Below are 16570 nucleotides of genomic sequence, written 5' to 3' on the forward strand. Positions count from 1 at the left end.
TCCCCAATTCTTCACCAGAACAACTCCAACATCAATTTAACTTCACCATGTTCTTCAAGCGACTGCACCACTCCTTAAATCTTCTTATTCATCACGAAATCAACCTTAAAACAATTCATCTGAGAAACCCTAATTCAAATTCCAAACTTCGATTCTCTGATTCACACTCCAGAAACTCAATTGAGCAACAACGTTTTTCGTTCTTCGTCATCAACCATTCAACTCCATCTTTAATTAATCAAATCTTCCCTATCTTGAACTCAGATCGAACCCTAACTTCTAATTACTTTCTCTTTCGAGTATGGATCAACAGCAGATAATAACACCATCACCATCAGTAATTCCGTGATCTTTTCCAACCTATTTCGATCTCATAACTCTAATTCATCTCTCGAGCACACGCAGAAAAGAAGAACAGGAGAGGAAGAGATTGAACAGAGAAAGGAACAAGAAAGAAAATGAAAGAAAAAGAAGAGAAGAACAAGAGAGTTATCTTCACGATGTGGAGATAAGGCCGACCCAATCTTATGAGTCACCCACTCGCTTCGACACGTTCAGCCACAAGGATAAAATCCAAAAATACTATTTTACTCTCTAAGAAACAACTTGTTAAATCTTCTTCACCCAGTATCCGAATGACGTACGCGAGCAGTCTATTTCGTATATTTTTTCGAGATCTATTCAACGGCGATACTTTCGTAACTATATCGTTGTTAGATTAACTCCTATTAATTAAAGTTCGTGTTAAACTAATCGAGTTATTAGCGGCTAAATCGTCTCTTGACTAGTCTAATAACGTTGACGAGCTTGAGGGTCCTTACACGTCTCTTCTACTATACGGCCATTCTAGAACTATTGATTGAGTAATAACATTGATATAAATTATAAAATTTTCATCGTGTCAGACGTTGTAACTCCACAAGATTTAAATCTGTTTTTAGATTGATCTTGTAAGCTAGAATCAATTAGGCATCTCTATAACCTTTTGAAGAGAGTAATCTATCCTAATTATTGAGGTTCTCTTGATATCTTATTTACCCTTGAAGATCCCTCATAAGCAAACAGATTTTCATTACCTTGATTAGGCTATCTATTAGAGGCAGATTAGTTAAAGTCTTCATTGTTGCTGAAGCAACTCCTAGGTATATATGTAAAGGATGCCAGTTAGGGGAATCAAGTGCGCAGAGTCTTCTGAGTTGACTGAGCTAAGTGGAGTCCAGTTAAGTAGGTGGAGTCGATTTGATTGATTCTCTAGTTGTTGTTACATTCGTGCTAACAAATATTTGTTTACTCAAGTGTTCATTCCAATCCAACATATCTTTCCTCACAATTCTGGAAACACCAGAAATCTGCACCTGCAAGTTATCAAATACCAATGAACATCTAGTTTTACAGATATTCCATAAGGTATACCCTGCAACAATTACCATTCATTCATGCACATTATTATTTGTGAACCAGCTTGCAATCCAGTTCTTAAGAGTCCATCTACCAATAATTCCTGCAAGGTTAGGATCAACAGTATTCCATATCTTCTTACTAATTTGATAATTCAGTAACAGATGTTCAACATATTAAGTACCATTATTACAAAGAGGACAACCATAGCTAATATTATTTACATGCCTAGCAAATCGTTGCCTTACTGCAAGAAGACAATCATAGACACATTGCCACATGAAATGTAAAAAATTTGGAGGGAGAGAGGCCTTTCAAAATATGATCCATGAGAACTGCATTTGTTAGCCACATAATTTGGATTATGGCCATCACTATTGATGACTCTATAAGCAGTCTTTACGGGGGGAAAGTCCTTTACGAGAGGAAGTTCATCCTAATATGTATTCTTCCTATATCGGTATCATGGTTGTGCAAATATCTCTAATAGTTTCATTGCCAAACAACGCACTCAACAGATCTACATTAATTTCGAGTACATGTTTCATGAATAATTAGTTGATCCACAGTTTGCAGATCCATAGACCTAAATCTAAACGAGACCAACTCATACCTACCTGGGATCCAGCTATTATCTTAGATGGAGATTCCCCTGCCATCTCCAACCTCCCAGCAATAATGCTCCTTAATAATCTCTAAACCTGCATATATCGTTTTCCAAACCCAGAGCTATTCTCATTAGCAGTATGAATAGGATTACCATATGGAAAATACTTATGCTTCAGAATCCTAGTACACAAAGAGTCGGGTTCACTTAACATTCTCCAAGCTAATTTAAAAATAAGAGCATTATTCAAATCTGCATTTTTTAGACCCCTTAGAGCAACCACAGTGGACGAACAAAACCAAATATTTGGTCCAGAAATCAATCACAATAGAACAGACTAAAGACTAAAAACTAGCGTAAAACTAAAAACTAGAGTATATTTGGTCTGGAAGCTGGACCAAAAACAAATTGGTCGAGCGGAATTTAAAAGTACGTTTGTTAATAGGCGAGCATCTAACTTACGTTCCAGTTGAAGCGGATGTATATTTCCCGTGCCGTTGGTGAGGCGTTTATATAAGTTACGCTTCAGCTAGGCGTTGATATAAAGTACGCGTGAAGAGGCGTAGGTAAAATGTCTGCGTCACTACAGGCGCACATTTAAAGCACACCCCACTCAGACGAAGTGTATACAAACGCCTCTTTCAGGCGAATGGTATAAGTTCGTCCCACATGAGCGTGCATAATTCTCACGCCTAAAAATGATAAGATTAAATAAGACATTGGAACTTACTCAAAAGGGAACGTGGTTTGCATATTTTGAAGATTTTTTCCAGTAATACTAATAATAGTGGTAAGATGTGCTTTGCTTAATTAATCAAACAGTAGCAGCTGTCATTATTCCATCTGATGAACCATGAGCTGATGATATAAATAGAGCACTAAGTTGTCTTTAAATTATCACATCAAAACCTCTTTGACATATTTTCTTTACAAGAATGGGAGAAAACAAGGTAGGAGAAGTGTTGTTTTCATGAGGCGGTAGAAACGAAGAAGTAGAAGATAGGAGAAGACCCGAGAAGGATAGGTTTTAACGCCACACGTGTGTTGTACTTGCGTACACTAGGCGATCCTATAATGATCGCCTAATTTCAGGCGTGGACATAACTTCCGCCCCATCAGGCGTAAGTAAAATTTTCTTTTGTTATTTGGGCGTCAATTATATGTATGCCCCACAACAGGCGTTCATTTTCTCAACGTCCCACGACATGCGTAATTTATATGTACGCCTCTTTCAGGCGAACTTTATATATCCGCTTCACAGAGAACGAACGTTATCTTCACGCTCGACCAAATATACTCCACTACTGTAGCGTAGCACCACGGACTAAACCCAATTTTTTTAGTTTTTTTTGGTTTTTGGTCTTTGGTTATGGTCGCACCATTGCAGTTGCTCTTAGGACTTTAGGCATAGCAACTGTATCCCATCCCTTAAGACTAAAACCTTTATCAGTTTGTTTTTTATTCCAAAAATATTTCTTTTGAATACTATCGAACCTATCCGTGAGTTTTCCCGGCATAGGTGTTAGAGCGTTGCTTGGTTGAACCCACTAGCGTTGGTATGCCAAGCCAGTTGTCAAATTTAGTTGCCAAAACGCATTCTTGATTTAGTATACTAAAGTTAGTTTCAGACTAGATTAGGTCTAAGAAGAGTTATCCTTGAAGGATGAAGATTGAAGACTACAAGAAGACATCAACGAGAAATTCATCAACAAAGGTATGTGGTAATTTAATTTAATTTGGATTCTTGTTCAATTCTACCTTTCTAATCTATCGAAACAAATGCTCACTCTATGGAACAATTCCTATGACGGTAAATGTACATTTATGTATATATACTTGATGTTATTTGAGACACAACTTTTGTGACAATAAACTTTATCCCTGGAAAGGTTCTCATATTATAGTGAACGAGCTTACAAATTCAACGAGCCAAGAATCACTCAATTCTGAGTTATAACGATGAAGTTATGAGTTATTTATTAAAGTAACAATTATAAGTGTTGTTGTAATTGCTGCAGTTCGTTAGTAGGAAACAATCCATGAACTATTTGCAATAATTCACGGACTTGAGCCCAATTACGTGACTACAAGCCTTTTTTAGTCAAGTTTTTGATGTTTCCTTATTTAGGAAAGATAGTTATTACTCCAAACATATTTTATTACCATATTAAAGTGTTTGTGATATATTTTATTTCCTTCCTAAGATAAATTGTGATTTATTTATATAAATACAAAATTTGCTAAATTAATTATTGATTTAATTATTTTGGCAGGAGTTATAACTTAGGAAAGACTCCTAAAATTAGGAGAGTCTTGAAAAAGGAAAATAACTTTGCTTAGCTTTCAAGCTACCTTGTTCACTATAAATAAAGGGTTCGTGAGTGCTACACGTTTTTCATCCCCTTTGGAAAATTTGGTGTAAGCTTCATAAGGTTGTTTTCCATGTCTTCTGTTCTTTGTGAACAAGAGTGAGATAAAAGTCCTTGTATTGGGGATCACAAAGCCGAGTTGATAATAATCATCATGATTGTTGTAAAACTTGTAATATAGGTTTTTTTACCTCTTGTCTATTCTAAGGTCTTCTCTTCTGATATAACACCATTCAAGAATTGTTGATCATAAACCCTAGGTTTTGATATATTTCAGTTCTCGATCGTATACCACAACTTGTTAGTCGAAATCGGAACTAGAAAGAAAACTTCGATTAAGGTATCTCGTAAAAATTCTTAAGAAGTTTTAAACAAGATATCTCTAGATTTATTCTAGTTGTTCTTGTTGTAGAATAATTAGGTTTCTCTTCCTTTTTTGAAGAGTGTAATAAACCCTAATCTACAAGCTTTTTTTGATATTACTTTTACTTAGTAATTGTTTTTCTCAAAACAAACACAAGATTTCCAAAACCTTGATTTACATCTAAAGGGAAATCAAATCGGTGTTTTGTGAAAACAAAAGATCGAAAAGCATCAACGTTGTTGTTACATCTTCTAAAGAGAACTAACATTATGCTAGAAGATTTTTGAGAGTGCTTCTGAAGAGAACCTTGTTTAGCCAGAAGATTTTCGAGAATAACTTCTAAAGAGAATTTGTGTTCTGCTAAAATTTTTACGAAAATAATTCCTAAAGAGAATCGGTGTTCTGCTAGGAGTTCTACAAGTGCTTGAATACAGCTGAAGCAGGTATTACATCTAGTCTGAATAGGTAGTAGGAAATTGGTGTAACAACTTATAATCAGTGTGTGTTTATTCTGGACTAGGTCCCGAGGTTTTTCTTCATTTGAGGTTTCCTCGTTAACAAAATTTCTGGTGTTTGTGTTATTTCTTTTACGCATTATATTGTTTATCTTCATAATTGAAATATCACAGGTTGTGTTTTAATCAATCATCATTGATAAATCCGACCTTGTTTGTTGGATATGATTTTGATTGATCTTGGATATTGGTCTTTGGTACCGTTCAAGTATTTCTCACATCAATCAGGCTCATAGATTTCTATCTGTTTAATTTGCTGATTTATTTGAGAAAAAGAGATAACTCTTTAGTATTATTCTTTGATTGAGTTTTTACTCTCGGAATATTATTAAGGTTTAGTCCATACAGATTGTCGAACGAAATATTGGGTGTGGTGTAGTACCCCCGGTTTTTCAATAGGAAAAATATCTAAGTGGTGACATGCTAAGGACCCAAGTGTTACTTGCGCCATAACAATTCTAGCAGGATGGTTAAGGTGTTTCCTCTTCCAAGCGGCTAACCTATTATGAAATTTCTCCCTAGATGCCCAAAAATCTCTATCTTGTTCTTTTGTATAAGAAGAGAAACCCCTAATTACTTGTCTTGAAGAGCACCTAATTCCTAGGGTATTAGCAATCTGCATTTTAATTTGAGCATTCATTTTGGGACTAAAGGCAATCACAGACTTGTCAAAATTAATTGACTGTCTCGAATACCTACTAAAAAGCTTAATGATATTGTCAAGATAATTGTCACATTTGTTATTAGCTCCCGTGAAAATGAGACAGTCGTCAGCAAAAAATAATTGGCTTATTGCTAGACTGTCTCTAGTTACTCTTATTCCTTCCATATCACCCCTTTCAGCAGCAAGGATGAGGCTTGAAAGGCCTCCATACAAATAATAAACAGATAGCGAGATAGGGGGTCTCCCTGTCTAAGACCCCTTGTGGGTTGAATAATATCACCCAAGCGATCCATTAACTAGCACATACATAGAAACAGTTGGCACACAAACATATATCATTTTACACCAATCATCACAAAATCCTAGATATCTAAGCACATCAATTAGAAAATCCCACTCTACCCTATCGAAGGCTTTATACATATCTATCTTGATGTCCATAAGCTTTATAAATTTTAGTTTTACATTTTCTCATACTACCAACAACTTCATGAGCAGTCACTATATTATCAGTTATTTGTCTACAAGAAAGAAATGCAGCTTGGTGGGGACTGATAAATTTATCCATGACTTGCTTAATCCTACTAGCTAACAAATTATTTATGATCTTATACAAAACATTACTTAGGCTTATTGGACTAAAGACAGAAGCACGCTTTGGATACTGAAATTTTGGAATAAGACAGATGAAACTATGATTCATCTGTTTTAAGAGAAATTTCGAGTGAAAAAACTTGCACTAGTTTAACAGTATCCTCGCCCACTACATCCCACATCTCATGGTAAAATCCAGGAAGATACCCACCAGGTCTCGGTGTTGTCCAAGGTTGCATCTAGAAAACAATATCCTTAACCTATTGGTGATAGGTGCACCAGAAAGGAAGGCCTTATCCTCAACAAAAATACAGGGAGTAATATCATTAAGCATACAGTCATAACTAGGAGGATTGGTTGTACAAAAAATATGAGAGAAATTTCTCTTGAGCTCATTAGCTATACTATTTTTATCAGTCAACCAGACACCAATATCAGATTGAATAGAGTCAATCTGAGCCTTTCGCTTCCTAAAATTGACGTTATCATGAAGGTACCTAGTATTCATATCACCATAAAAAAAATGATATTTTCCTTTGATCTTTGCGAATAGATATCTTGTTGCTTATCGCACCAATATCTAAGCTCGTATTCAATCTCCTTCACTCTAGACTAATTCTAATCATAGTTATTACCACTAATAACTGCTAACTAATACTGATTTAGCTTCAATTGATGTTGAATGTTACCAAAAGTATTAATATTCCACTCCCTAAGAACATGTTTCACATTACTAAGAGATCTAGTATGCCTAAAAGCATGAGAACTCCTAACATGCGATTTCCAATTATCACTTATGATCTCCTTACAAGAGTTGTTTAAAAATCAGAACTTGTTAAGCCTATATGGTTTTCTAGTGTTGTTGTCATCTTAATAGAGTCACTGATCATCTTGATTTTCTAGGATTGACTTTTTCCAATTGTTGAGACATATCAATAGCCTTCTTCAAATTGTTGAGACATATCGATAACCTTCTTCAAGGCCTTTTCTTAAAATAAATAAATAATAATAATGATATTGGCACCTGATTCCATGACCTCAAATTTATTGAACTTTCTCAAATTCTCATATAATTAACATAAAATTGGTTCAATGACCCTTGAAATCTTTTTCTTCGGTATAATAGATGTAAAAAAGATATTGTTCTAATATCTTGGAATCTAAAAGATACTGTTCAAATATAATATTTGGTTATTTTATCCAACTTTAATAAAAATACCCTTGTGTTTATCTCTCCATCTTCAGAAATATGTTATATAACGTACAAATATATGCTGAATTGCTGATATCCCTAGTATATTTGAGTATATTGAATGAGTTGCGATTTACCTTGGCACTATATGAACATTAAGAAAAGATACTAACACACGGAGAGAATAAATTCCCGTACTTCTAGCCAACAATTAAAAGGAGGATAATCATTGAATTTCTTTGTGTATATTTTAACACAGTTTCTGCATTAATATAACCTCTTGTACGATTGGAGTCGTATGACTATTTTCATTGTAAACATTTGTGATTCCATTTTCAATTGCTATTCTGATACCAAATGGTGTGGTCAACACGGAGAACGTACACATCCAAATAACATATTTGATACTGAATTTGGCTTGTGTTATGCATCCATCAAGTCTAACACATATTTGGTATTGAAGATGGGTCAAAAATATTTTATAAAGTTTAAAAATAAAAAATTTAAAATTGTGTTACCACTATCACAAAGGAGTTCAGTAAAACAATCACTAAAGGTACTACTGCTCTATTACAAGTGTATCAAATCCCATATCTTCGAGGATGGATTTTTAAGCCCACATCGCCCATAACTGACATCCCACTAGCACCAAGAAGAACAACAACATATGATTTGAGGTGAAGCTTTATACTTCCTTGCAATTTTTGACCCATAAAATGTGTTGCTAGTACGTCTACCTACGCCATATAACCAAGAGCCCTGTTGATGCAGCTTTTAAAAGTCCTTTAGTGATCAACGCATGAGGGCTACTTTTTCTGTAAAATCTCGATACCAAGAGCCCGGAAAGAATACATAATGGCGTTGTTGTCGCAAACAAAACTTCCATCAAATATTTTTCCAACAATGTGTATTCAGCTTGCACATCAGACTTCATAATCAGTTATATCGGGGGGATCAAACGAGTACATTAAGGGTTTATGCAACGTTACATGGAGAATGCAAACACCAATACCCATGCCTTCAAACATTTTTGGTGGAAACACAATGTAATAACATGAGGTTTTATGCTACATACATTTCTTAAAGCTCCCAAAGATGATAAGATGATACTGGATCCTGTATATTCTGAAAAATTCATCAGGATGTAACTGGTATTATCCTATATTCTAAAAAAAAATACTTTTGCATCATGATGTAACTGGTTTCATCCCACATATTCTGATACAAGATTATAAGAGATTATCAGCAAGATAATAATATGCTAATTTAAGTAAATTTACAGTACTTTTCATAAATGTAGTCAAAGTAGAGTTTTACAAATAAAAAGGTTAAACAAAATGCATCAATAACTTTAAAAAAGGTTAAACAAACTACATCAATAACTTTTTTTGTACTCTAATGCTATAGGTGTTTCGCTACATCCATCTTGCAACCACCTTCAAATCATTCACGTGCCTTGTTTTTAATTCACTAACGAACTTCACATGATGCCTACGTTTTGTATTTAATTCAGTACTCTTCCCACTTTTGCTTCTTACAACAATGTCAATCATAATTCAATTCATGTAAACTTGGATGAAACAATATATATCCCAAATTAAATATGGATGAAATCAGTTTCATCTTAGTTTAAACATGGATTGATAAATCCAACTCTATTTGAAACATGATGATATCGGTTTCATCCTAATTTAAACTTGGATGAAGACAAATCAGTTCAATACAAAACATGGTGAAACTGGTTTTATCCTAATTTAAATTAGGATGAAATACATCCAACTCAATCTAAAACAGGATGATACCAGCTTCATATGTTTAAATTGAACAAAAAAACTCTTATCAGATGAAAACCAGTTACGTTCTATCTTAAAGCTAGATGAAAACCAGTTTCTGCATGTACCAGATGAAAACCAGTTACTTCTTATCTTAAAGATAGATGAAAACAAGTTTTTGCATGTATCAGATGAACCAGTTACTTCATATCTTAAAGTTAGTTCCCTTTTCATCTTGATTTCTAAATCTAGTCTTAGCCTTTGCTAACCACACTCATTCACATCCATTGAACCTTGGCTAACACCAGCAACACAACCCCTATAATCCACATGTCAAAACCCATCTGAACTTGAAATTACAAAGCATTGTTCACTCGGGCATTCTTATAAACACCTGCCGAGCTTGACATCGATAATGAAGAATTAGATTTTGCTTGTGATTTCTTAGCCATACAATACAATATATATAACCAGTTGCAAACCAGTTTCATCCAATAACATAACCATTAAGTTTATTACAATAACCAGCTAAAATCAAGTTACACCCAGTTAAATGAAGATAAAATCAACCAATTGAACAAGTCAATCAAGCTATTATGAAAATAGATCAAAATATAATTAGGGTTTGAAAACTTACGAGTTCTAGCAGTCATTTTATGAAATTGATCGATTCAATCCCTAATTAGGTTAGAAATCTTTCATTCTTGAGTTAGTGCTGGTGTTTGCAGACGGTGGAGAGACCGATTTCAATTATGATATTACGAATTCAACAATGATGTTACTATTGATGGTGCAGACATTGGTCAAAGATGATAACACTGTTGATGTCGTTTATGGTGAGCAGACGGTGGAGAAACCAATTCCAACGATGGAGAAAGATGATTTTGGTGGAGAAAGACAGACGATGGAGAAAAAGAACGATGGTGACTACTGTTTTTTTTCATTTGAGATGATGGAGAGAAAGGGAAAAGCGAATATGTCTAGGTAGTGTATAGAGAGAAGATATGTAAAAGGGCATTTCTGTCAGCTAAATATTTAAATGGTCTCCGGCCATTTCACCCATCCGAAACTTTACTCGTCCATTTGAACCGGTAATTACACTTTTCTAGACAAATGGCCTATTTTTTCTAGAATTAATAAAGAACTTATGCTTAGAATTGGCAAATCCAATATTCTAATGAACGATAACCCCCTGGTTGATGCCAGTGATGATGTTTTCCGCTTTTGTTAGCTACGGGTACAACGTCATCTTTAAGAGTTGGAGCAAGATGGAGTATAATTTAGCAGGACTCATTCGATTTGGTTGTCCATTTAAACACCTCACTAGTATGACAATTACTTAGCAATACAATACAATACATATAACCAGATGCAAACCAGTTTCATCCAATAAAATGACCATTAAGTTTATTACAATAACCAGCTAAAATTAAGTTACACCCAGTTAAATAAAGATAAAATCAACCAATTCGACAAGTCAATCATGCCGTTCTGAAAATAGAATCAAATTAGAGTTGGGGTTTGGAAACTTACGAGTTCTAGCAGTCATTTTATGAAATTGATTGATTCAAACCTTAATTAGGTTTGGAATCTTTCATTCTGGAGTTGGTGTTGGTGTTTGCAGACGGTGGATAGACCGATTTCAATTATGATATTACCAATTTCAAAACAATGATGTTACTATTGATGGTGCAGACAGTGGTCAAAAATGATGACACTGTTGCTATCGTTGATGGTGAGCAGACGGTGGAGAAACCAATTCCAACGATGGTGACTGCTGTTGTTTTTAATTTGAGATGATGGAGAGAAAGGAAAATACAAATATATCTAGGTAATGTACAGAGAGAAGATTTATTAAAGAGTATTTCTGTCAGCTAAACATTTAAATGGTCCACGTCCATTTCACCCATGCCGAAACTTTACTCGTTCATTTGAACCGAGATTACCCTTTTCTGGGTAAATGACTCATTTTCTCTAGAATTAATAAAAAAAATTACGCTTATAATTGACAAATCCAATATTCTACCCCCTGATTGATGCCAGTGGCAGTGATGATGTTGTCTGCTTTTGTTAGCTCCATCCAATAGTAGGACCCATCCGATTTGGCTGTCCATTCAAACACCTCCCTGGTACGACAATTACTGTGTGTATTATGAGGTAGATTCAACCAAGTGAGACGAAAATGAATCATCACATTTACGACAAATTAGCAGACAAAACAAGTGGCACCTCACAAAAAAGATGAAACAGATATTTTAAGTGATATAATTCAGCACTTATCTAATCTCAACCAATCTCTTGAAATCCTTGTAGATTCATGCGTGGATATCACCATTGTTTATTGGCTCCTCTGTTGTTCTGTTACGTAATACCTAATATTTTGCATTAAAGTTAAACCCAAGAGTGTGGGTTCTGCTGACAAGGCTTCTCCACTTGAACCACAGACAAAAATCAGTGAACATTTCGTTTGTAATCCTCAATCACGTCCATTACCGCAACAACCAACACCATTATTTTACAACTGAATCATCAGCATTCCATTGTTTTAGTAGTAAATATATCAAATTACTCAGTTGCGAGTTATTTAAGTGGGGTGATGCTATCACGAATCTGGATGGACAACTAAAGTTTTTAGTTGGTGGATGATAAGTCGGATTGAATCATTCTTCAGTTTTCATAAGTATAATTAATCATTTTTAATTAAGTGTGGTAAACTACGACTCATTTTTAATTTGTGAAGGGCAGTCTATTTCTAAAAGGAAAAATTGGTGTGTTTGGAATTGGAACTTTGGAGAGGACCGGGAAAAGATTTAAAGCAACTATGGGTTTGGTGCTACCTTAGGAAAATGATCAGAATCGACCAAACTAACCACTTCTTACTTAACGTACTGATTAGCATCTCAATTAAGGTCCTTATCCATTTAAAATCCATTTCTAAAACCTCAACCACACACCTGCTAAAGTACACAGTTGAATTGATTCGGAAAAGTATCTTAGGATCTTATGCTTTCATTTTCAGAATAAGGTCCCCGTAGAATCATCTGATTTATTTAAACGTCTTCGCCTTTTCTTTGTTGATATATAAACAGCACTACTTGACTATTCACAGCGAATTAAGTGCACGTTAACTAGCTGTTTTGACTAACGAGAATTGGGTCACAAAGGTGAAGGTTCGGGTCATGGGGTTCAACACCGGTATCGAGGCAGATCGTGGACGACAAATTTTTTTTACTTTTTTTTTCACTATATATAAAATGAAAAAAAATAACATGGGACCAGATTTGTGGATATCTATCTAGATTTTCAATAGTAGAAAAAATATCTACAAGATTCTACCTATTTATATGGATTATCCTTGAAATGTGGGTTTATACATCCATACCATAGGAGTTACGCTTAATATTTGTTGTTTGCACTAGAAATTTCGAGTTATGGATAGATTTGAAGCCCTGTATCTGACTGTGGAGGCCTGAGTCATTTTAAAACAAGGGTGTGTTCTGTGATGTTGCACTCCCAAGGTAGTCAATATCGGTTGTATCGGTCGATATTATAGGTTTTTATCGTGTATCGAAAAAAATCTGTACGATATCTAAAATATCGGCGATACAAGGATCAAACGATAAAAACATTTATATCGGCCGGTACAAACCGATATATCGGGTACACCGATACACTGATAATATCGGCAAGGGTAATTTGGCTGAGTAAATTATTTAGATATGAAAATTTGTAAATAAAACTCCTCCTCCTAATCATATTCTTCCTTTATACCGTTGAAACTCAATCAGATTCACTAAAGAAATTTACAATCATTTCAAATTTTTTTCAATGATGGTGGAACGTAATTGATTTTGTATTGTGAAGCTTTTGATCTTGAGAATTAATGCATCATCTGGCATCAAAAATTTTAGATTGCAACATTTATAAATATTTAAAATTCTATGTCATAATGATGTATCACCGATAAAAAACCGATATAATCTTTTATATAGGTGTATCGGACTCGGCCGATACGATACCAGTACACGATATTAACTAATTTGTGCACACCCAACTGGCTCTCAAGCCTAGTGTTAAGATTTTAGCCTTGCAAGTCCATTTTTTGCTTTCTTACATATTACATAGTTAGGTTTTGCTTCCCCTTAGTTAAAATTCAGGCTCTGCTCCTACCTATGATGCTAAGTAGATATCGGATTACAAGATTAGTTTTAGATCCCCAAACAAATTTCAGATTACGAGATTAGATCGTGATTCATAATTGAGATTTCACAAAACGAGTAGATTTTAGGTCTCATCGCACATTTTGTATCACAAAGCCTATGGGTCATTGTGGTAGTATATTATGTATTGTGAAGCTGAATTATGGTCACGATAATGATTTTGAGCCATGTGGAATTTTAGGTCATGGGATAGATTTTGATTGCTATATACCAAATAAGGTTTGAAGTGAAGGGATATTTTTAGTGATATAAGGGTAGTGTTTTCGGAGAATTTTGGGGCCGCGTGTAGCATTAAGTCGACATCATGATATCTTTGAGTCTGAAGGGGAAATTTTGGGTGAAAACCTTGATTTTTTGACATGAGAAAATTTTTGGGAGTTGGGTTGAGTTTTTGTGATGTGGAAAATATTAGGTGAGGAGACAAATTTAGGGTTATATAGCGTGTTTTGGTTTACCAATAACATATGGATCAAAGTTGTGTATTTTAATACACTAGGAACCTTTTGAGTTACACGGTGATTTTGGATCATGACGATGTTTTTGATAATATATTATATATTGTCAAAAAAAAAATTCAATATATTATATGATAAGTTTTGATCCACAACATAAATTTTGGGCTGTTAGGTACATTTTAGTCACGAGACAAATTTTTTTGTTACATTGCACTTTTTGGACCACAAGGAGACTCCACACTACATGACACACTTTGGATATGAGACGCGTTTCGGTCTCCATGCAGATTTTATATTGCGATGGAGACTTCTAAATCTTGGTCCATAATATCGAAATTAGAACATAACACGTGGAAAATACTATGAGGCACTTTCTTTTGAGTACCTCTAGTTCCACGAAAAAGAAGTATGGGCGAGTTGGAATGAAGTTTGTTTCCCCAAGGAGAAAAGTAGAGTTAGTATTAGTTATAAATCTAATACTTTTGAACAAAGTTTGCATGCTAAAAGGATTTGGAGATATGGAAATGAAAAAAGTAAGCTCTTTAGAGAGTTGTCATTAACCAAACTTTGAAGGTAATTCTATGACTTTTCACACCAATAATTTCCATAAATATGTGATTGCAAAAGTCTGTGTGCTGGCATTCTTAAAAGCGAGTCTCAAGTACACGATATCTCTACTATGTAAGTAAGAGGTGATACTAGATACTTGTTTTGCAAGGATAAATCAGTTTTAGATGTTAACCTTAGCTATTTGTTCTCTTCTTTGTATAAGCTTAACAAAAATAAAGAGGCTTCCTATTAAAGTATGATAGTTATATTTTACAATATTCAAGCTTGGAGTTTCAGCTCTAATAGATAGTTACGATGTGATGAAATTGTGGAGGTAACTTTGTTATTTAATCTTCCGCAAAAAAACAAATATTTTTGTGGATGCATGTCATCATAAACTTTGGTTAAAGGATAATTCTTTTTGTGTGCCTAAATGTTACAATGTTATAGAAGATGATGGTCTTTTTCTTTTCTTTTTTTGCCTCACTAGGTTACTTGGACCATATGTTTTCTTGAAAAATTGTGTTTTTAGTCCGACTATTTGCTGCAATCGAGCTCCTACTACGGATTATTTAAAGAATGCGATTGTGGTTTATGGTTGTTTGATGTGCAACCAAGTAAAAATAGTCCAATTCCGTTTTTTTTTAATTATCCTGTAAAGACCAAGATGATTTAGAGTTACTTTTAAATAGTTTTAAGGTCTTATGAGAGAATGTTAGGAGTAACTTGTGGGAATGAAGACTTAAAGAGGATAATTCAATGGGGAAAAATCTTTAAAATCTTTTTCCTTTTGTTGTTGGGTAGATAGTTTTGTTGGAAAGAAATAGAAGAACTTTTTGTAGGAATTACTGGTATTTTACTCTTCTTATTTTATTAATGATATGAAATGTATCTTGTTCTATTGATCTGCGAGTTCATAGTTTTTAGATGGCATCTCTTTATATATAGTTTTAAGTAATTTGAAGATAGTCATGGAAATGTAACTTTTTTGCTTGTGATTGTAGAGAGCTATATTTTTGTTTTTATTTCATTTTTTTTTTCTTCTTTTGATGATCTGGGAACCTTTTATTAATGAAAATTCAAGGTTACAACGAGTTTAAGATCGAAAATAAGAGAATACAAAGTAACAAGAACATACCGTAAAAGTACAATACCGAGAAATCCGACAAGAGAAAGAGAACGATTACCGGAGTAAGACAAATACAAGTATGAATAAGATCCGATTAAATCCGAGAAAAAAATGGTTTTTCTCAGAATTAAATTCTAACCATTTAGTTTGTTTTACTTCTTTAGAAAGATATGCTCCCAAAATAGGAGTAATCCACTCAAATCTTTTGTAACTAGTGATGCAGCTTCTATCATCAAAGAAATCACCGATAAAGATTTCGCCGTCGGATAAGTTGATAATGATGATTCCGATAAAGATTTCGTCACCAGCGACAACAAAGATGAAGATTTCGTTATTGGAGAGCATCACTATTAATCTTAAAACCCAACCCAATAACCAAGAATCTCCATTGAAACGGAGATAAACCTCAAAAGAGTAGATAAAACCACCATAATGATGTAAATAAGTAGAAAACATAATAACAATTAAGCTAAAACTACTAACTAGCCTACAAAACAAGAAATAATGAAGAAATCTGCTCAGAGCAGAAAAGGATTGTTGGTGATAGTTTTGTTGAAGAAGAAGAAGGAATGAGGGAGAGGGTAAAAAGAGTTCTCACTGTAAAGAGAATCACTATTCTTTCCTTCATCGTGTTCTCTCAGGACGAATCACTATTTTCATAGCTAACTTATTTTTAACTGAATATTTTTTGTTTTTTTGTTTTTGTTTTTGTAGAGCATGTATTTATTTATTTATTTAATCA

This window comes from Papaver somniferum, chromosome 7, assembly GCF_003573695.1.
Source record: "Papaver somniferum cultivar HN1 chromosome 7, ASM357369v1, whole genome shotgun sequence".
NCBI lineage: Eukaryota > Viridiplantae > Streptophyta > Magnoliopsida > Ranunculales > Papaveraceae > Papaver > Papaver somniferum.